The sequence below is a fragment of the Octopus bimaculoides genome, chromosome 4, assembly GCF_046866305.1.
Source record: "Octopus bimaculoides isolate indiv1 chromosome 4, ASM4686630v1, whole genome shotgun sequence".
NCBI classification, from domain to species: domain Eukaryota; kingdom Metazoa; phylum Mollusca; class Cephalopoda; order Octopoda; family Octopodidae; genus Octopus; species Octopus bimaculoides.
The window spans coordinates 30,257,684-30,281,451 of record NC_142931.1 but is presented as its reverse complement, the minus strand read 5'-3'; the positions used below and the strand labels follow the sequence as shown (position 1 = coordinate 30,281,451).

The window sequence follows — 23,768 nt, the reverse complement described above, 5'->3', positions numbered from 1 at the left end:
GTTTTAAATATATATTCTTTTAAATAAGACATATATCTCATTGTATTTGAATTAATAATTTGACAATAATTTCTAATGATATTCTTATCCAAAAACTGCATTTTTACAGCGGATATATATCTAATGATAATCTATGCCTGGCCATTTTCTATTGAATTTTTTCGATTGAATCTTTACTACTTTATTTAAGGTTCATATTCTATTCTAAATTGTAGTATTTTATTTGAGGCAAATTTGTCGGTTACTCCTATCTGTGTTGAAGAATGCTGGTATTTCGACAGTATTATTTCATCACATCGCTTGTGTCTTAGGAATTACGGTCCCTTAAAAATAACACAGTTTTCTATTTGCGTTCTGTTAGCGTTTCATTGTCTTTCTTTAACTGAGACTTTCCAGATTGAAGCCATATTACGAGAGTTATACATGCACGAAACAGGAAATAACTAATGCAATATAATTTGTGTGAATAAGGCCGCGATCTGGCAGAAACGTTAGCACGCCGGGCGAAATGCTTAGCGGTATTTTGTCTGCCATTACGTCAAATTCCCCGAGGTCGACTTTGCCTTTCATCCTTTTGGGGTCGATAAATTAAGTACCAGTTACGCACTGGGGTCGATGTAATCGACTTAATCTCTTTGTCTGTCTTTGTTTGCCTCTTCTATGTTTAGCCCTTTGTGGGCAATACCGAAATAAGAAACGTTAGCACGCCGGCGAAACGTTTAGCGATATTTCATCTGTCTTTACGTTCTGAATTCAAAATTCCACTGAGGTTGACTTTGCCTTTCATCCTTTCGGGGTCGATAAATTAAGTACCAATTGCGTACTGGGGTCGATGTAATCGACTGTCCCCAACCACCAAAGTTTCGGGCATTGTGTCTAGAGAAGAAAAGAATATGATTTGTATTATAATCGAAATACCTGTCAAAAATCGAATTTTATAGTGGAAAAGCAGCACACGCTATATCTTCGGATGAGTGGTGACAGTAACTAGCTAAATTCACAGAGAATATTAAAACTGCCAAACGCGTCCTCAAATTTCCCGTCTCCATTATACATGTGTGTGTGTGTATGTGTGTGTGCCTGCGTGTGTGAGAGAGAGTGCGTGTGAGTATGCGTGTGTGTGTACGTGTGTGTGTACGTGCGTGGGTGCGTGTGTATATGTATGTATGTGTATATATGTGTATGCATGTGCGTGTGTGTATGTATGTGGTATGTATGTATTTATGTACGTACCTACGTATGTGCATGTTTGTATGTCACTTGCTTTTTCGATCATGCTTTAGGAATTGAATACTCAGAGAAACAAGTGTTTCACGCGAAAGCGATTGAAATAATAATACTCTTATCATATTTATATAGTTTATCACAGATTTGCTTTATTCGTTTATTTCTGCGCTTTTAATTAATATTGTAATTCAAGTAATTTATAAGCATTTACAGTAATAAGTTTCATGACGTATTTCAAGCAGTTGAGATTTGTGGAAGTTTCCAGCCGGTTTTTGTAGAATAAAAAACAAAAAATCATGTGGAATGCTTTTTGAAATATCCACAACTTGGAATGGTGACACTATCCTGGTTGAATGTAGATCAACGCGTGGCGGTTCTTTATACCATGTTCGCCGTTTATATTCACACCCGCGTGACTCAGTGCAATAAATTCACTAGTCACGTGGAATACTGCTCTTTCGATCCCATCTAATATAATTAATGGCCACAGGAATAATTGTTAGTGGCAATAGGGACTGTGAGACAGTACTACGCAGTTTCTAATATAGTCCATCGTGAATTTTCCCTTTCAATATTATTCCTTCTCTTTAGACGTATAACGAAGCCATTAGTAACATATAATTGTTTATAATTAGTAGTTGAGCTCTTTTAGGGAGTTATAATTTGCTTAGACGAGTCGATCGTATTGTATTGAGTAATTTTGTGTCTTTAGCCACAGACGCGCAAATATACACGCAAAGTAACATACACATGTGTGTGTCTATATGTACACATGTGTGTATGAGCAAGTGAGTGAGTGTTTGCGTACAGGGACTAAAAGTTATTGAGTGAGTGAGATTCATCCAAATTTAGTAACTACTATGGCTTTGATTTTTTGATAATCTAATTTCTGTTTTCTGTGAGCTTCAGCTGTTCCTTGAGACAAATGAACTAATTATGCAAATATCACCGCAATAAACAATTTTGGGGTTTTGTTTTTATTATAAATGATTTTTGTCAGTTCCTTTCAATAAAGCTATTTGTGATTTTTTCTAATATTTAGGGCGTTAAAATCAATTTTTGAACTGTTTTGAATAATAATATTAATAAATTACCAACACCAGTGTGGAGTTTAAGAGTGCAGTGTAATTACATTTCTTTGATATAGCCATAAATTTTCATTAGGCAAAGTGAAGCATAAGGATGAGAGAGAATCGCTGAAATATTTTAATTCTCCTCTCATTGATTGTATTAGCAAAAACAAAATTAGCTCTTTGTTAATTTGTTTGTTTGATTTCTGACAACAGAATCGTTTTGGTCAAAAGGGGAGGGATTTATGGGTTGATATCTCAGCATGTGTATGTATGAGTGTGGATCTAACATTACTTGTTAGTGTAAGTACTAAATAAATAATTCTGATGTGTACTAGTGGTAGGTGATTACGAAATGTGGAATCATATCAGATATATTTTCTACTTTATGTATCACAATGTCATGAGTTCGTGATCAATTACATCTGATGCGTCAAAAGTCGAACGCTAACGCTCGAAGGTATTGGCAGGAACACACCTGACTAAATGTTGAAATATCAAGCCTTCCGGAACAAAATAAAATCTAAATTGACACATTATTTCATTGCTTCTTTCGTTTAGGTTTAGATGAGACAGCGTGTGTGCGCGCACGCGTGCGTGTTTGTTTGTACGTGTGTGTATGTGTATATGTGTGTGTATATGTGTGTGTGTGTTTGTGTGTGTGTGTGTGTGTGTGTGTGTGTGTGTGTGTGTTTGTGTGTGTGTGTGTGTGATTGCATCGATTTGACCTGAATCAATGTCAGCTTTCGTAACAGATTTAACTAGGAAAAAACGTTCATTAATGAAAATGTTTCATGGAAAATTTCATTTCGTATGGGAATAATTTATGACCACCGAAACCATTTCATGATTTACAACCAGTAAACTATTAGAAATATAATAAATATAAGGAACATTTCTCACATATTGTGAATAATCACACATTACATTTCCTTTCTTAAGTTGTGAAAGAGAATCTGAGCAATGAGCTCCTACGACGTACAGTTTACGTTGTCATTCGATCTGCTAGAATTATAAGCAAGTCTCCCCAAATTCACATCAAACTCTTTTTTAAAAGGTGTAATGTTTGGTAACATGTACTCGACACTCTATTCTTAAGAAAACTACGGGTTAGCCACAAAAGGGACACTGACGTATATCTAAACAGACACATAATTCCGTTGTTCGTTCATTTGTATGCCTTTCAGAGACCATAGTTCTGAAACATTTCAGAGCGGAAAGCGTTCCAATTGCTTTAGATATTGAAGCCTTTTTAAAGAATGGAATATATTTCAAGTAAAAACCTGTTTACTAATGAATGTAATATTTCATAGATTCTGTTTAGGACTTTAGATGTATTCAGGCTATAAATATAAGAGGTTTCTCTAACAGTTTAATAACATAATGTGTGTTAACTATTCTGCGTATACATACGTCTAGTAAATTTAGTATTCGTACATGCAGTAGATACTCAATTATAAATATGAAATTAGGAATTATATAGTCAATGTGTGTTCCATTATAGATTACAATTAGTGTTTATGTGTACTACAATTTCTGAAGCCACACTTCATGTCTTATCAGCATTTATGCATTTAAATACTTGGTTCGATTAGATCCTTTCATAAATATTACAATTCCACATTGTAGTAAATCTGCAAGCAAAAAAAAATGATCTTATTCTTCTTACAATTTAGTTTGGAAACATTTTAGTAGGAAATTATCTTATAGAAAATAAATTTAGAATGAAATCGGCGGTCGATAAATTAGTTAACTTTTTATCTGCTTTCAGCTATTTCTTTATTGCTTCGACCTTTAGAAATAATTTTCTCCAGACAATGTAGCGTGTTGGAAGTTTTTGTTTTCAAAGTTTCGGAAATGTTAGAAGAGTTTCGATTCTATAACCTTTCCAAACAAATCGAGAATGCTTAATATCTATCCCTCAATGTGTTTACAAAGAATTATTCACCATAGTTTCTATGGTGATAGAACGAAAGTAACACACATTTCTAGGATAATGATATGATACTGAATCGGGCCTGCAGAAAATATTCCTAAGCATCATAGATGCATGAATATTATTGGCGAAAGTCGTTGTAGGCGCAACAATTGTGATGGCCAGTTATAATTTACTGTCAAATTGTTACTGTCGGAACTGGATAAATGCGTAAGCAATCTCGTCTGCCTAACGCCATTCATTCTTACATCAATATTTGTATCAACGAGGCCACTGTTATAAACGTATATTTGTGGAAAATATATCTTATTTAAGAAGTTTCTAGATACATGATAGAAGCATGGTTTTAAAACAGACTAATGTCACTAAAATATTCAACTATATAATTAATATCAGCTGAGAATCTGTGAAGTTACAATGATTTCAAAACTCTTTCTGCAAACTAAGACAACTAGCAGTATTCTTTAGTGTACATATTTATCTATTCAGGTATATGGACTTTATACTGGTGTGGTAGTGATAGAATTGGTTAAAGTGGGCGATTCCCTCTCAGAATACATTTAGAGCTAGACAGATTGCGTACCGAAGATATATATATATATATATATATGTGTGTGTGTGTGTGTGTGTGTGTGTGCGTGTGTGTGTAAACAATTGCAGCGTGGAAGGTGTTTATAAGCCATTTAAAATTACTCAAAAACCGTTAGATTCACTTCAACATTTAAATTTAATTAGCCAAAGTATTTTCGTCGCTTTGAGACAGCGACCTGATCACTGACAAAATTCTGTGCTGCAGCTGAGTTTTGTCAAAGCGACGAAAATATTTTGGCAAATTAAATTTAAATGTTGAAGTGAATCTAACTGTTTCTCTGTGTTTTTAAATGGCTTGTAGACACCTTGCACGCTGTAATTGTTTTTGTTTCAGCACACGATCTCAGATCAGGTCATTTGTTATGCAAGTACATCTCCGTAATATATATACTTTAGAAGCAGATTTGAAACAACGACAGTTTGCAAATTTGCGACAACTTGGGAACCGGTATAGTCTAGTTTTCCTCGACGCACGTATATACAGCACTGTTGTATATATATTTGCCGAAATTGAGATTATATAAATTTTATTCAATTGAAAATCTTTTTAGCATGTGTATTCTATCATGCATTACACGTTTATTAATAGTAATTAATTGTGTTATTTTTAATTGAAGTTATATATCAAAAAAATCTAACAGTAAACTGACGAACTACTCAATGGTTTTCAACAAAGGACATATTAATGTATACAAGGAAAAGACTTCCAGTAACTTCAAAAACCTGGTTTCCTCACCGTCACAGGCCATCTATCAAATCTTTCCTTCTAAAAACTAATATATATATATATATATATATATATATATATATATATATATATATATATATATATATGTGTGTGTGTGTGTGTGTGTGTGTGTGTGTGTGTGTGTGTGTGTATGGTTTCAGCTCTGAACTGCGCCCATGCTGATACACTGCCGTTAAAAAATATATATAATTTACATTTGACGGATATTTGCCCTCATCTTGTTTGTTGTTAGCACAACGTTTCTATGTTATTTTTCTTCTTCTTCTTCTTCTTCTTCTTCTTCTTCTTCTTCTTATTATTATTATTATTATTATTATTATTATTATTATTATTATTATTATTATTATTATTATTATTATTATTATTATTATTATTATTATTAATAATAATAATACTAATGATAATAATAATAACATCGAAAAATACCTTAGGAATGAGAACCCAGGTTCGAAATTTTCCCCAAACACCTGATGACGGCTGGATGGTATATCAGCCGAAACGTTGTGTTAACAACAAACAAGATGAGGACAAATATCCGTCAAATGTAAATAATGTACATAATTCCTCATTTCTTAAATGTAGAATTGTATATATATATATGTGTGTGTGTGTGTGTGTGTGTGTGTGTGTGTATGTGTGTGTGTGTGCGTGCGCGCGTGTGTGCGAGTGTGTGTGTGTGTGTGCGTGTGTGTATGAATTAATTATGCGTGTGTGTATAGAGTGAGAGAGAGAGAGAGAGAGAGGGGGTGTATTGTCTGTAAGTCTGAAAATATACAAAAAATTTAAACACTGTGATGCAATGGAATTGGTTATTTCGTCTTATATGATCGCACTCTGTATCAATCTAAAAATGGTGAATAGTGTATGTTTATCATAGGCATTCAAATGGATATAATGCGGTTTGTGACAAATTCTTATAAGTTAGTGTGAACTGCAAATTAATATCAGCCTGCTACAAAAGTATGCACGAACAGAAACCGATCAAAGGATTCTGAGAGGATTTTCCAAAATTTATTGAAGCAATACCAAAGGCATAGATCAATTAATAAAGTGTGAATTGATTACAGGGGTGGGAAATGATTCAACTTGTCCCATAATTGAGAATTTAACTTTTAGGAACAGAACTTAAATAGGACAGAGATTGATCAATTTCTGCTAAGAGAAAGATCTATGTATAATGAATACTTTTTTAGTTGCGCAAAAGACGATTATACTCTTCGCTTCTGCAAATACGCAATACTATAATGAAATCGATTATGTGATAATAATAATGAAAAAAGCAAGAAACGTATGATTCATTCAAGCAAAACTTCACCAGATGTTGATTATAGATATGAGTAATGGGAATTTAAGTTTAAATCTATGAAGAAAATAAGTTATCAATAAAAACTATCTGAAAGTATTTCTGCAAACTTTTATTGATAACAGTTCGTCGAACGTTGGAAATATAATTTGTACTAAGTATTCTGAAGGTCTTTAAAATCAAGTAAAATATTTCATAAAATAAAATGTAGAAAAGGAATATTCCAAGAATTGAAATGACAAAAACAATCACGGTGATTATCTGAAAATGCAACTGATATTGCAAAAGAAATCATGTGTCTGAAATCAAGAATTCATAATTAAATAGGCGAGAATTAATGCAACAGAACTCCGATTTTCAAAGGAAATAATGAAAAGTTAAAAAGCACCTATTCTTAAATCTATAACTGTAAGAAACAAATAGAATCAGACATTTATAGGAGAATATGAAATCATGGAATAATGAAAAGTATATGAAAAATTTTGTGCAAAATATCCAATAAAACGAAGGAAAATTAATACTGGTGAATATGCAAATAAAGGATCTGAATCTGTCAAAGTATTAAATACAATATTAAAAATTAAAACAAACATTGAATGGACAATATTGAAACTCACTATTCAAAATATATCACCAAAAGTTGAACATCTAAGTGAAGTGGTGTCAAATTTGCGATACAGAGGGACATTGCTCCAATGACGTGAAAAAGCAAGCGCTCTTCTTTGTAAAACTTGAAGTGTACATACGTGTTTTGCTTCCCTCTGCCAGTCAGTAGCAAGCTACACAGCTGCAAAGCCAAACTGACTGTTTATATATGTATTTGTAACTACGTGTTTAACTACAAGCCCGTAAGTACGTTTTTCTTTTCTTTTAGTTAACTACAAATTATTATATACCCAAATAACCACTTGTTTATAAACAAACAAATAATCAAAAACTCACACTCACAAGAGAGAATATATCGATATATACACTTATTTAATATATCTTCAGATAATCAAAGTCTAACACACATGAAAAAGAATATATACATATATTTGATACAAAACCAAACTAAGAGAAAAAGAACATGCAGACTAACCAGCAGACATAAAACAAACGAAAGTGGTCTGATAATGAGATAGACCGCTTAATAAGCACATGGTTTTCTCTCAGTCAAACAGAAAACAGAAACACTTCCTGTCTAAATGAGATTTCCGAAGAGACAACTCGCTTTTCTCTTTCTCTCTCTCTCTCTCTCTCTCTCTCTCTCTATATATATATATATATATATATATATATATATATATATATATATCTGAGACTCCAACAGGAGTCTCAGCTTTTTTAGCTGCTATTTCTGAACTTCGGTATATGGTGAAGCAAATGCTTGCTGATCCCTTAATTATGTTTATACATGTATGGGAACTTTTAAATAAGTTCTCCACCGATAATGGTGCTTACATACCGAAGGACTTGGTAAAAATTATTAATTGTTGATTTATTAATAAATTAATAAATTGATAAATCTTTACCCTTTTAATTTGTAATTATATATATATATATATATATATATATATATATATATATATATATATATATATATATATATATATATATATATATATATATATATATATATATATACATACATATATATATATCTATACAAAGAGAGAGAGACGAATTTCATGTGCGTGTGTGTGAGAGTGTGTGTGCGTGTGTGTGCGTGTGTGTGTGTGTGTGTGTGTGTGTGTGTGTGTTTGTGTGTGTGTGTGCGTGCGTGGAAAAATAATAGGCAGAAAACTGGTATGATATTCAAAGATTTATATGGCATACTCGCGTTTCATCAAACTGCTGTAACAGTTACTTAACAGTAGTATAGTATTATGCAATCATGGATTTGACCCCAACAATATATCACGGCTGACTGTCGCACTTTACTGCATTTCTCTCTCTCTCTCTCTCTCTCTCTCTCTCTCTCTCTGTATATATATATATATATATATATATATATATGGTGGTTGTCTACTCCTTAAACAGAGTTTGACCACCTCCTGCACCTACACCTTAGCCCTTTCATGGCGTCTGATGTGGCTTTTTAAACCAGACAGTGTTTTGAAAAAACACCCACGCAGATTGCACCTCTGATTTGCACTACCAATACCTGCAAGTAAGTTCTGCTCATTGTGGATCCTAACATGTCTTTTAAGACCCCCATTGGATTTGCAAACCCTCTGGCACACACCACATTCAAACGTGTGCACAGACATATAATCAGAATAGCTGGGTGAGGTTTGTTTTCCATGGGTTCGCAGGTGAGATTTGAGGCCAGCCAAGGACAGACATGGTCTGTCACAGACTGTGCACACAAAAAGGTCCTTGTCATTCACCTTCTCAGTCTTCACCTTTTTCCTTAAATGTCTCTTGAGCCCTGCTTGCATCATCCTGGCCTCTTCAAATGCTTTCACTCCACTCCACACCCTTGTTCGCCATCCAACTCGATCTGAAGCGAGGACTTCTATATCTTTTGGAGCCATTCCAATTGACTTCATAGCAGTCCTTATGCCATCCTTAAACCTTTTTTTAGGTTTATGCCGATAACGTTTCCCCTCTGCCAGCTCACCATAAAACAGCTGTTTCGGCATGCGTTCATCTGCCATTCGAACAATATGGCCACACCATCTCAATTGGTTCCTCAAAATCATGGCTTTAATTGAGGGGATGCCTGCAAATGCAAGGATATCTGTGTTTGGAGTAAAAGAATTCCATTTAATTCTTAAAATATGACGAAGGCATTTTTGGTGGAATTTTTCTAACACTTTAAAATGCCTTTCATAACAGGTCCAAGTTTCACAGGAATACAATAGGGATGTTAAGACAAATGATTTGTAAAGAGCCAGCTTTGTATTGTTATTTATATGTCGCTGGCGCCAGACGCGTGACTCCAAGCCACCAAATGCTTTTGCTGCCCTTTGAATTCGCAGGTGTATTTCCGTATCAAGTTTTCCATCATCTTGAACAGAGCTTCCCAGGTAGACAAATGAATTTACAACCTCAAGTAACTTTCCCTTAACAAAAATTTTAGGGAGGTTACAAACAGCACCATACGCAGGTTGATACATCACAACTGTTTTTTTCAGATTGATGGTCAGGCCAAAATCATCACAAGCTGCATCAAATGCAGATACAAGGGATTGCAGACCCGATTCAGAATGACTAACCAGATCGCAATCGTCAGCATACAAAATTTCCCTAATAAATGAAGTAAAAACCTTCGTTTTAAACTTCAGTCGGGTCAAATTAAAAACATTCCCCGTTGTTCGATATTTTATGTAGATACCCTCCTCAGAGTTTTGAAAGGAATGTGACACCACAACGGCAAAGTATATTGCAAAGAGGGTGGGTGCATCAAGGTCTCCCTGCTTTACTCCATTTTCCACAACAAAAGATTCAGAAAGCCTACCACCAAAATTAACCCTAGCTCTCATATCCTGATGCAAAGCCTTGACCATGTTTATAAACTTTTCTGGGCAACCAATTTTCCCCAGAATTAGCCACAGAGCACTTCGATTAACAGTATCGAATGCTTTGCTCAAATCAACAAAGCAATGGTACAGAGCAAGATTCTGTTCAATGCACTTCTCCTGTAATTGTCTGACAGTAAAGATACAATCAGCTGTGCCCCTGGAGGAACGAAAACCACACTGAGACTCAGACACCATACTTGGAACTATAAAGGTATTTAAACGTTCTAACAAAATGCGGGCGAGCACCTTTCCAACCACAGACAAAAGGGAAATCCCACGAAAATTACCACACAGATCCTTTGGCCCCGATTTATATAAGGAGACAAGAATGGCATCAATCCAGTCTTGAGGCACTTTCTCACTTCTCCAACAGTGACAAATTAAAATATTTAAGAGTTCCATCATTTTGTCACCCCCATATTTCAAGACTTCTGCACAAATTCCATCAGATCCTGGAGACTTGTTGTTATTCAGCTTATTCATAGCTAAATAAATGTCATTTAGAGTTGGTTCAGATGCCATCTCTTCTATAACTGGAAGTTGTTCAATTTTTTCTATCGTCCTCATATTAACGGATGATGGTCTATTCAAAAGTGCAGAGAAATGTTCTACCCAACGCTTATGAATAGAAGCGGTGTCAGTCAGAAGAAAACATCCATCTTCTGTTCTCACTGGAGCTACTGAAGAAGATTTTGGACCATATACCTCCCTAACATAAGAATACAAACAACTGGCATCATTTCTATCAGCTGCTTCTTGTGCCCCTTTTGCCCTATCATTCCACCATTCCTGTTTTATTTTCCTTAGAGCAGTTTGCACCCTCCTTTTCAGCTTTCTGTAAGTTTCATTTGAGTTATATATATATATATATATATATATATATATATATATATATATATATATATATATATATATTTATTTGTGTATATTTTTATGTGTCTGACTTTGTGACCACCACCGTCGCTTAACAACCGATGTTGGTGCGTTTACATACCCGTAACGTAGCGATTCGGCAGAACGGACCGATAGAATAAGTACTAGGTTTACAAAGAACAAGTCCTGGGGTCGATTTGTTTGACTAAAGGCGATTCTCCAGCCTGGCTACAGTAAAATGACTGAAATAAATAAAAGAGTAAAATAATACACACACACACACACACACACACACACACACATATATATATATATATATATATATATATATATATATATATATATATATATATATATATATATATATATATATATATATATATATATATATATATATATATATATATATATATATACATATATATATATATACATATACATACATGTATATATGTGTGCGTGGCGTGTATAAGCGTGTGTGCGAGTGTGTGTGTGTGCGTGTCTGTGTCTTTGTGCGTCTGATTGTTTGCTTGTATATGCTTGCGTTTCAATATCGAGTGTGTAGTTGTGTATGTGACTGAATCTCTTTGAGTATATACCTACGACAGAAACCTTGATATTAGATAAAATACAAAATATTTGATCAATTCGGATTAAATTCAAATCGCGAGACTTAATTTTAATTGATGCAATGATAATTAGACGACATTTCGATTCATTTTACCCCCTGTTTCTATCTTTGAGATGAACTACTGATAACCTGTTTCCACCAAAGCCTTGAAATCTGGCCTTCTATTTTACTTTACTGCCGATATTATCTAGTGGTCAAAGTTATATCGCCAGAAATGATCTTAGAATGATACTTGGACCTCTTCCAAACCACGGCTGCTAAAATTAATATTGCGTAAATAGCGGAAAAGATATTTCTTCAACTACTGATCTAAGTGATGGCTATGACTATTATCCAGTGTTAACAACTATGATATCAATTAATTACATGATATACGGTTGTGTTACTGGAAAAATTGACTTTAATAAGATTATAATAGATGTACATGGATTACAACAAAGTACTCATAACATTCCAATCGATAATAATCGTAGTCAATAATTGTTGAAGTATATGAAGATAGCAAAACCACGATAAAATATTTCAGCTCCTGGTCATTAACTTTACATTAAATGTGTTTTCAGGAATATTTCTTATATTATTTTCCAGAAGAGAAACCAAAAGAAATTTTAAAATATAATTACTTAAACCATGCAGTTGTTTACCCTCAGTGTCGTGGAATACAATTATTTATTTCTTTGATCCAGTAGGATTTCATTTCTGGAAAATAACCCCTGAATAAAAAGTGAAGATTGTATTTAGACCCCTGTTTTAATATTTGTATATTTCTGAAGATATAAAACTAAATAACATAAAGCTAATTTGCTAGACAAGCGAACCTGAGCCAAAAAATGATTTTGGGCATTGTCACTCGACGTCTGGAAATTGCAACCAAATATGCTACTCTATATCCTTGAAATATGAAAGAAGACCTTTGATAGTATAGCGTACTTCAAAAGTTAAGTAAGTCTGATCATAGTTTCGTCTCATTTGCTACAGCGAATGTTACAGTTAGTTTTCTGTAATTGCATGAAAATATTTCATAAGTAAATCGAATTATGAAAAGATTTTTTTCATAACTATTCAAGCACAGTAAATATAAATATATAGAAAAATAAAATACGCTGAAAATAATATTTGTTTCTTTGAAATCATGCATTATTCTGGTTTCAAATTTTGTCACAAGATCAGCAATTTTGGAGAGTGGATAAGTCGATTACGTTGACCCCACTGCTGAACTGATACTTATTTTATCGAACCAAAAAGGATGAAAGGCAAAGTCGACCACAGCGGAATTTGAGCTCACAACTTAAAGACAGACGAAATGCCGCTGAACATTTTTCCGGACGCACTATCGACTCTGCAAGCTCACCGCTTTAATGATGCATTATATTTAGAAGTGGTTTCAGAATTAGCGATATGAGTACTAATGTACATTCTTCAATTCCTTGAGAAAAATGAAAGGAACATCGGACACATTAATTATTGAAAGGACATAAATGTATATTCTAAAAGGATTGAAAACAACGAACAACACTAAGTAGTTGAGATTGTCAACCGTTATTCAACTTTTCTTTAACTACTTGCAAACAAGGTACGTTTTTTTAAAGCAGATAGTTGCTCCACACTAATGAAATACTGCTCTTATCTGTTCCGCAGATAGATCCACTTTAGTGACAAAGAGGGTATTCTGAACGAATGATTTGAGCATTTCACAGATATTTTTTGCAACTCTTCTTAACCATAGAGGATAACATTAAAGAAATTCTCTTGCAGTAACATGTTATGAAAGAGATGAGTATTAATCCTAATATAGAGGAAGAGAAAATTTCCATTAAATATATCCTCTCAAAAAAACCTGCATGAGCTGAATTTATCAAGCATGGTGTGATGTAGTGGATTACATCGGGCCCACAGTAATTGTGAACATATGACATGGCTCATACTGAAGAAAATTAAGGTGATATTTATATCTGCTCACAAAACTGCGAATATGAAAACGAATGTATAATTCTTCACGGGATCAATCTTCTTTTGAAGCCCTCTCAGTATTCAGGTTGATTTCAGAATATCACTATCACTGGAGAAACGAATTCGATAAGAGAGGGATTTGATGCTGTCTAACGTTCATAATACCTGAATCCTTACATCTCTGCTATTCGCTTTTGAGTCATGGACCCCATAGTCACAACACATCAAAATAATCAAAACATTTCGCATGAAGTGTATGAGGCTTATAATTAACTCCGGTTAGAAAACTTTTACACTTTAAACATACGTGCTAGAAAACACAACCTGTTCCAATAGGGAAGTTCACGTCATCATGTTCCATATGAGATAGCTTGGATATGCTACGCATTTTGATGATTTCAGGATTCCAAGCTGATTACGATTATTTCTCGAAGGAAAAAAAAGCTAATAACGGATATAATTAGGAAATATATATTCTTTAATTTCAGAAAATTCGAAATATCCACCAATGAAATATATTGTCCGGAAACTGTAAATCGTTGATGTTTTGCATGATAGAGGTCCCATGGATAATCTAGACTGCATAGTTTTTGATTACATTACAGATTAAAAATCCGTATCTCTCCTCCATAAAATATCATATATACAAAGACCGACATAAATTGATTGCATGCTGAGCTCCAGCAAAGCCTCTTATATCCCATAGTATGATCTTCTAGGGCGAGACTGGAAGTCTATTTTCGAAAAAGGCGGTCGGTTGGGACAGCTGTTCCAATGTTGCTTGACAGACTGGATGCTCCATTTGTCATGAATATGTAACACAAAATAATTACAAGGTAGTCATCTAAGGGCATATGGCAGAAATACTTTCAAAACATCTCCAATGAGAAATTGATTTTGCTCGAAATCGTGTCAGCGCCAACCACATAAAATATATATGGCATTACACAAGAAAATGGGACATTTGTAGACACCGACACACATCACACAAACATAAACTCACACACACGTGCACACACACGTGCACGCACACATACACACAAATTCACATCGACATGAATATAAAATGTCCGTATCCACAATTTTGACTACTCAGACATACCGCAATATATTGTATTAAATTGCAAAGCACACATTATGTATATATGTATACGATAGTTTACGTGCACAGTAAAAATCCAGTGCCACATACACAACTAGACACTCACACATACAGATTTATAGAAACATAAATGGCGTAGTGTTTCACGCACACACTTAAATATATATATATATAAATAAACAAACATTTTATTCTGCTACACAAGCAGTGTTTTGCTATTTTTTATATACTTTTAAAGACAATATAATCAGACGTCGAATAAAAATTACTCAATAGCTGTATATAATTGGGCCTTATACACATATATAAAGGCACAGCGTCAATTACCTGCATACAGATAAGCAGCAAACTGTACATACATACATTTACACAAAAGTATATTTATAACATATCTGTCTAGCTATAGCCTGTGCTCTTTTTCTCTCACTCACTCTTTTTCCCTTTCTCCTTCACAATAAATGTGTGTGCGTTTGTATGGGCGTTTAAATGTAAACGTAACATCACTTGAATTAATACCCAGGAACCTAATTATTCTCTTCAGTGCTCAACTCTGTGATAACAACCTCTCTTACACAAGGTTGTATTCGTGAATGAAATTAAGCCCGCCATTTCGGAGATTCAGAGAGAAAATCATTTAATCAACTTTACAGTTTTCTTTTGTTTTCCCTTGTTAATAGTAGCACACTAGCATTAAGTACCTTAGCTTCTGCCCACCGAAGATGTAAATAATAGACAAAATACACAGCAGGCCGAATCTTAGCTGTCTCAGTTGTGATTAATGTTATTAATGATAGCTTTAACCTTATTACTAGTCGTCTAGCGTTTGCAACTTTCTGCTATTCACTATTAGGTTGCTTTTGCCTCCTATACAGAATCCCAATGGGCCGTTCTTCTTACCTTTAATGTTGTCTCTTTTATTAATTCATATTATTATTTATATTTGTTTTACTTTAACTTCGTAAGCCCATTTCCTTTCTCTCTTTGTACCCCTTCTTTCTTTTCTTCCTTAATTATGTCTTTACTTTTCTCTCATCGTTTTACGTTTTCTTTAACATTTTGTTATTATTTTTATTTAGTTCTATTCTCTTGCAGATCGTAAATTGTAAAATGCCCATCTGACACTGATTAGCATAAATTAAGATTCTAAGGCTGTTGTTACATGTTTAGAATTCCTATGAAAACCAAACATGATACACTCGCACGGCGAAAGGAATAATCAAGAATGTTCTTTCAAGTAATGTTTGTCTAACTTGTTTTCATCTATAATTTTTCTTTTCCTTCCATGAACGGTATACAACTACAACATTCACAAAAACAAAAACTTAAGTTCACCTAGACAAAGTCATCCACTTATTTTTCTAGAATTCACACCAATTGTTAAATTGATGTTACTGTTTATTGTGTTCTTTTTATTTTTCCATTTTATTGTTCATTATTTATCTTCTTTATTTTTCTTTTTGTTTTCAGTTTGTATATCCACAACTTGTTTCTTCCGACAACTAGAATTTAAATGTCCATCTTAAACACATATCTAGATAATAGCAATGATGAAAATAATGATGATATTAATATTACATTGCAAGTGTAAGACCCCAGAGAAACGTTAGCGTCATTATTTCTTTAACAATGAATTTCTCTAAGAAATAATACCAATACGAAGGTAAAATGTACAAAAGTAGATATAATGTCGGAACATTAAAGAGTAAGAGAAAAATAATAAAAGCATGAGTTTCTTCAGATGTAGCCTCACACTAACTGTGTATTGCTATCGATAAGAAATTAATACCTACGAACAAAAGTATTATTGCAGGAAATACAAAATAGAATGAAAAAAATAAGAAACTAACGAAAAAAAAAACCATATTAAGACAAAACAGAAATATATATGGAAGCATTAAGATTAAACGTTGTAAACTGCCGACTTTCAAAATCGTCGAAGATTTACATATGCAGCATTAACGTGGTGAGAATTAAAACAGAAGCCCCCACCCCCACCCCACACCACCACATCGCTTTAAAGTGGAAAGTAAATTCTGCTGTTTAGCAAAGAGAAATCAGAGGATTAATGATAGGGTTGAATTCTTTTGTTCTAGATTTTCAAACGTTAGTACATAATTGTAATCGAACCACAAACATTAGAGTACGAATGTCTATCTATCCATCAATCTATCTACCTATCCATATATATATATATATATATATATATATATATATGTGTGTGTGTGTGTGTGTGTGTATGTATATATATATGTATGTATATATATGTATATATATACACGTATATATATATATACACACACATATATGTGTGTGTATTTACACTCAAGTATACATACATATATGTACATATAAACAAGTTTAAATATATATGTATGTTCATACACTTATTTATATCTAAGGATATATATATATATACATACATACATTTACACATATAGGGAAAGAGGAATGCATGCATTTATACATGTATGTATTAGTTTTAAAAGTAAACGTAAATAGTGAAATGATATGTCATTAGGAAAAAATAAGTAAGGTGAAAGTCAAATAAACGCAAAGTTGTCGGTAGGAATCAGAAAATCTATCTTCTATTACATTTTAGTATGTAAAGATAATGTTTTCCAAACGAAAATTCATATTTGAATGCATAATTACTTCGGAACTTCTTAGAAATAAAACCGGATGAGGGAAATTAGAGAATGTTCGCTTCTCACTTTCTGCCTTTTGACAGGCGTTTCGAGATTTCCGTTTAACATTATAGAAAGCAAAATATTCGATACAAAGCGTAGTTTAGGAAGTTTACTTTTGATGCTAACCGATTTCAATGTATCTCAAATGCTTGTCTAGAGTCTTTGTTCGTTTTGTTTTTTATTTTCATTTCCAGCATCATACAATTTCATGTTTCTAATTTATACATAAATGCTTGCTTTTATGTTGAGTTATAAACCTCTCGACTTCAAAAGGAAGAATGGCAAAGTCGGTGGAATTTGAACTCAAGACAAACAAAATGAGGGTGGTGACTTTTGTCAGGCATTTTAACGATTCTGCTAGCTCACCACATTACATCGCAGTATAAAAAAGAAACAACTTTTTTGGCTACGTTGAAGGATTATTCAATACTTATTTTCGAGTAGATATTATTACTTAATAAGGATAATGTCCACAATGATGTCGACGTTTCGGCCTTCTTAGCCTCCATCGAGTAGTTTGATGAATCTAGTCATTGTCGATATTGTTCTAGGTAAAAGTAAAGATATATATATATATATATATATATATATATATATATATACGCACACGCGTATACTCACGTACATGCATATATACATGCATGTTTACATACATACATACATATATACATACATACACACATACATACATACATATATACATACATACATACATACATACAAACGTACGTATGTATGTATATAAATATATAGGAAAAGTGGTGAAGTAAACAACGGCGATACTCTACTCGACAAAGAAACTTATATAACGTTATCTCTTTTTCTGATAAATCTGTAGCGATGGGGAAACCCTTCTGAAATTATCTTAGAGTCACAATGTTTTTGCTTCCTTTTGTTATGACTGATGCACTAAGGACTGGTTCCACTTGCTGTCTGTGATGAGCCACAGCCAACTTGAACTGGTTTCAGGTGCCTTAGCTATCTACTTCATGCATTCTTTTATAGTTCTTTGAGTTTTACATATTCTTCTGCAGGAAATAAACCCTGATCTTGCTGGCAAACTACGGTACATAGCTCCACGAACTCACGCTGGATTGCCTACCAACACAAATATATACGGATGAAATTATTATTTTTTATGAATTTAAACTCCAGGAAGACGTTTTGTGTTCAAAACCTGTAAAACGTTACAAATGATAATACACACACACTCAAACAGGATGTATAAATGTGCGTGTGTGTGTATGGGTGTGCTTGAGCGTTCTCGCTCATAAGATAAGTAAGGAATTAATGTATGTTCAACGGAAATTCTTGCAAATCTCCAAGGCCAATAAAAGTGAAATGTTAAGTTATTCCGATAAGTTATCTTCTTTGATCCTTGTATTTATATTAAAATCCCGGTCAGGTTTACATAACCGCATATATTCTCATTCAAAATGGAGACAATTATCAACGTTCCTAAGCGGTTCACAAATTGAATAATTGTGGTGACCTCTTCCACGTGAAAGTATTCAAGACCATTTTAATCTACAAATAAAGAATATTTATCCTCCACTGTGGTCTTTAGTACTCATTCTCCGTGTATGATACATAAATATATATACATGTGTGTGTGTGTTTGTGTGTCTGTGTATGTGCGTGTACGTGTGTGTGCGCACGCGTGTGATATTTATTCTGTGATGTCAGTTCCGAGTTCCGAGGAAAGATTACAACGTTGACTCATAAACGTCTATAGCTACAATTATAGATACTTTAGTGTATTTCCATTTATTCATTTTATTATTAAAGAAAACTCCCCACTGTAGTTGTTTACAAAATAAGTTTTATTTTTCATTCAATGGACACGTTTTTTTTTTTAGAAATGAAATTTTGTTGACAACAGAATAAACTTCCTAGTCGTACTCCTCGTTTCTATGATTGCACTCAACATTGCATGTGTTTACTATATGTGTCCTTTCTTTAATGTTTTGATAACAAAACTGAAATTAGTTTGTGGGACATCTTAATATTTCGCTAGAATATCAACAGCATTATCCAATTCATTCATGTTAGGGTACACATATTGATTCTTTTTAAAGTTCTGTTATTAATATTACTCAAGATTATCTTAATCTTAGATTATGAAAAAACTATCCCCAAAGTGATGTTTCATCGAGATTATAAAGGATATACGACAGAGAATAAAACTATGCAAAATACTAATTTCTCCATTTTCTTTCTTTTAGCAATCTAGTTAACTTTACAATAATAATCTTAAATTGTTATTTCTTTGATTCAATAAAGAATCACATAAAGGGCAAAAGTAAATTTGTTGCTACAAGCAAGGCGTCAACACGAAATATCACACCTTCGCAACACCTTCATTCACAGACGTTTCCAAACAGGATCAAACATTTTTATGTTGATCTGAATTCACTTCCTTAAATTATTCTTGCTCTAGCCCACACAGAAATAGTAAATCTTCCACTTTCCGTGGAAATTGATATCTATGAACAAAAGCAGTGAGCTTTGTATGTAGATATTTTCACGTACTCAGTATTTGCAGATATGGACTTAATTTTTCTTGTTATAAGAACGCAAATGTGTTCAAATTTATCTCAATAACCAAACGTGTTATGCAATACTGCTTATATTATTGTTTCAGAATGAGTTTTATTTTCTCTAAATTATACTTTAAAGCTATCTATTCCGATATAAATAAAGCAATTATTCAAGATAAACGTTGCAGTATATCTTTGTTACGCTGGGCAAATAGAAGTGCATTATTTCTTTATGGAAACTACTCTAAAATGCCAAAATTACTACTGTATTTAAAATGTAGAAGTATTTGTTCAATTTATTGTTCTTGGATAATTGATTTGGTACTAAGTTTAATGAATATTTCTGTATAACAAATACACTATTTAAATCTGAAAATTTTGTTTCAACAATAAGCACCAGACTTTTCATTTCCTTGATTATATGATGCGTACTTTCTAAACAGATCAACCCAACAAACCTACATTAAGTGGGAAAATAACAACATATACTGTTATTCTACCATTTACTTTCATCACTTTGCTTTTTCTATTTGTGCTAACGGCACAAATGTTGTGTGGTTTTATTTTGAATGTCAAACTACTATACATAATTATTAAATACATATGAATTTTACTTAAATTATGTTATTCAAAAATATTACCTAAAAGATTCACAATAGAGTAATTTCTTCGTTTTCAAAATGTTGTTTACTACTATCCAACATTCAATAAAGTAGTTGTTCTTCATATTGAAGATAAAGTCGAACATTATAAGTTTGAAGATATAAATTTGATTATAATATCTCAGGTAGGTTTATTGACATTTAAAAGAAATTCAAATATAATTATAACTCTTCTCTAATCGAATTCTAAATCATTTAGATTTTGTTTGACCTAACAATTTTGGAATTAATTCAATGATCTTTCAAAACTAATAGTGACGATGTATGTAATGTTTGAGTAAACAATAATGAAAAGAATATATCGGTTTATAAGTATCTTGAATTATACTGCTGACAAATTACGAATTATACAGCTGACTTACATAGACACAATGCTTTAGAGTTTGAATGCTGATAAATTATATTATCCGACATTCATGCATTTCAAATGCATTATGGATATATGAGTAAAATACTGATCTGAAGCAGATATCATTCGAGTTTGCGTCAATAATATGTCGATATTACGCTATTTAATAAAATATTGCACTTACTTCACAACAATTTCCATAAATATGTTCTCCCTTTTCATTTTAGCAGGTTCTGTAGGTTTACCACATTTATTATGTTATCTCCCACGGAACTATATGTCCTTTGTAAAAGAAGTCATGCTGAGGAAATATTCTCATATCAACATTTTCTTGTTGTTGAACATTGAGGAGGATATACTTGTTTCAGGCAATAGGAATGAAGTTAAATCCATTATATCAATGTTGCGGAAATGTATTCAGTATATACATACATATATATATATATATATATATATATATATATATATATATATATATATATATATACATACACACACACACACACACACATATATATATATATATATATATATATATATATATATATAAATATATATATATATATATATATATATATATATATATATATATATATATATATATATATATATATATATATATATATATATATATGTAGACATGTATACATATATATATACAAAAACTCAACTGTGAGTTTTTGGCTAAGACTGTTAACAGATACTATATATTTTGTAAAATTTGTTTTATAAAAGTATATATTTAATATATATATATATATATATATATATATATATCATTAAAATACTTCAATGCTACTTATTTTTTGATTAGGGTAAACGTATACTAATAATAATTTGAAAAGCTTTAAAATATAATATATTAAAGATAAATATTAAATGTACGATGTTCATTTTACTTTAGTTTGTAGACATATTTATTTGCTAAACGTAAAATACTGTACTCTGTATTTTAATGTATGTCGAATCTTACGAGTTTGAACTGAATGCGATAACGGTTTTTCCGACCTAGAGATAAATACCATATCTAAAAACAGTAGTTAATGAATATAGCGTGAACAAAGTTTACTATCTCAAATTTATCATCTTTAAAAAAATAGATTCATAATAGAACGCCTTCCCACGTATTGAATGTTATGAAAGCCAAAAGCTTTTTACAATTCATTCAGTTATTATCATATATATGCTGAGGTAATATGAAACCAACATGAAACCCTTTAAGGCATTTACTAAATAATCAAGTCAGCTCGAATGTAAGAATGGTTTCTTATACATTTTTTTACTTGGACTAATCGACACAGAGGAGACAGGAATCTTTACTACAATATTAGGAATGCCTCCCGGCGTTGTCCAGGTGTTATGACCTACAGCCACATTGTATTATATATATATACATACTCATTTTTTTTAGTTCAAGTGGAAGGTACGCACCACACACAATGCACTGCGGCGTTACCCGGGTCGTTGATAACAATAACACCAGGACCAGCTGGTTTTACAGTACATGACACTGATAGAGAAAAAATGATTTGAAATTGTGCCAGTCAGTGAACACGGTGTGCATCCGGACAAATGAAGGGACACGCACCTTGAGCGAACTCATGTGTGTATGTGACCTAAGCTTTCGACCGGCTTGCTAACATTTCTGCCAGCTTGCTATGTTATTTGACCAGTTTCTGTTAACAAATAGGGTTTTGTGCATCACAAATGCATTCATAACACGCCTTGCACATTACTGCATTTTTTGACACCGAAAACAAAAATTGGCAACGTAAATTAGAAGCAAATCCAAATATTGCCTGAAAATGACCTCAGAATCGTTTTCGAGGTTAAGTTTATTGTAAAAAAAGTGTTGTAAAAAAACACATACTTCATTTGGTAGACGAAAGATTACTGAATCTTTTGGTACCTCATGCGTCAAAATCGGCAACTCAGTTTTCGACTCCATAAGAAGCATACGCACCACGCACACACACATAAATACACACGCACGCACACACACAGAAACTCTGCTTTATATAGAGAGATTTAAAAAAAAACACTAATAAATTTCTGGTTCTTTCATTCTTTTTAAAACCTATAAAATATTCACTTTTACCATTGTCCTTCTCAACTTTCTTTAATAATTCATGAATATGGGATATTCCGTCACAAAAATTAATATGTTGTTAATGTATCAAAGATATATCTTACTTACAGATAAAATTACATAGTTCTTCTATAACCATGATCAAAATGTTTATTATAAAATTTTAAACATTAATGTTCAATCGAATTATGCGATGGATTTAATTGCTTCTTTCTATTTGTTTACAATCGCGAAACTCAAATATCCTTTCACTTGCAGATGTGTGTGTGTATTTGTGCGTGTTTGTGTTTGTGTGCATATGTATATACTTACGTACATACATACATGTGTGTGTGTGTGCGAGCGCGCGCGCATGCATTTGTGTGTTTGTGTGTGTGTATGCGTATGTATATACTTACGTACATACAAAGTGGGTGTATGTGTGTGTGTGTGTGCATGTGTGTGTGTGTGTGTGTGTGTGTGTGTGTGTGTAAGATGTAGCCGAAAATATTTAAAGGTCAA

At 32.7% G+C, this 23,768-nt stretch overlaps 1 long non-coding RNA gene across 4 annotated transcripts in view; it reads right to left on the bottom strand.

The window, feature by feature from the left end:
* The window catches only part of LOC128247567 (uncharacterized), a 48,913-nt gene extending 40,845 nt beyond the window's left edge, over nucleotides 1–8,068 (bottom strand). For 3 of the 4 annotated variants that reach the window (XR_008263889.2, XR_016241314.1, XR_016241315.1), the window contains exon 1: nucleotides 7,957–8,068. This is a non-coding gene — a long non-coding RNA (uncharacterized LOC128247567). Of the gene's footprint in view, nucleotides 1–7,492; nucleotides 7,683–7,956 lie in introns of those variants that run through there. The other variant, XR_016241316.1, reaches the window with a different exon arrangement.
* Nucleotides 8,069–23,768: the final 15,700 nt, after the last annotated feature.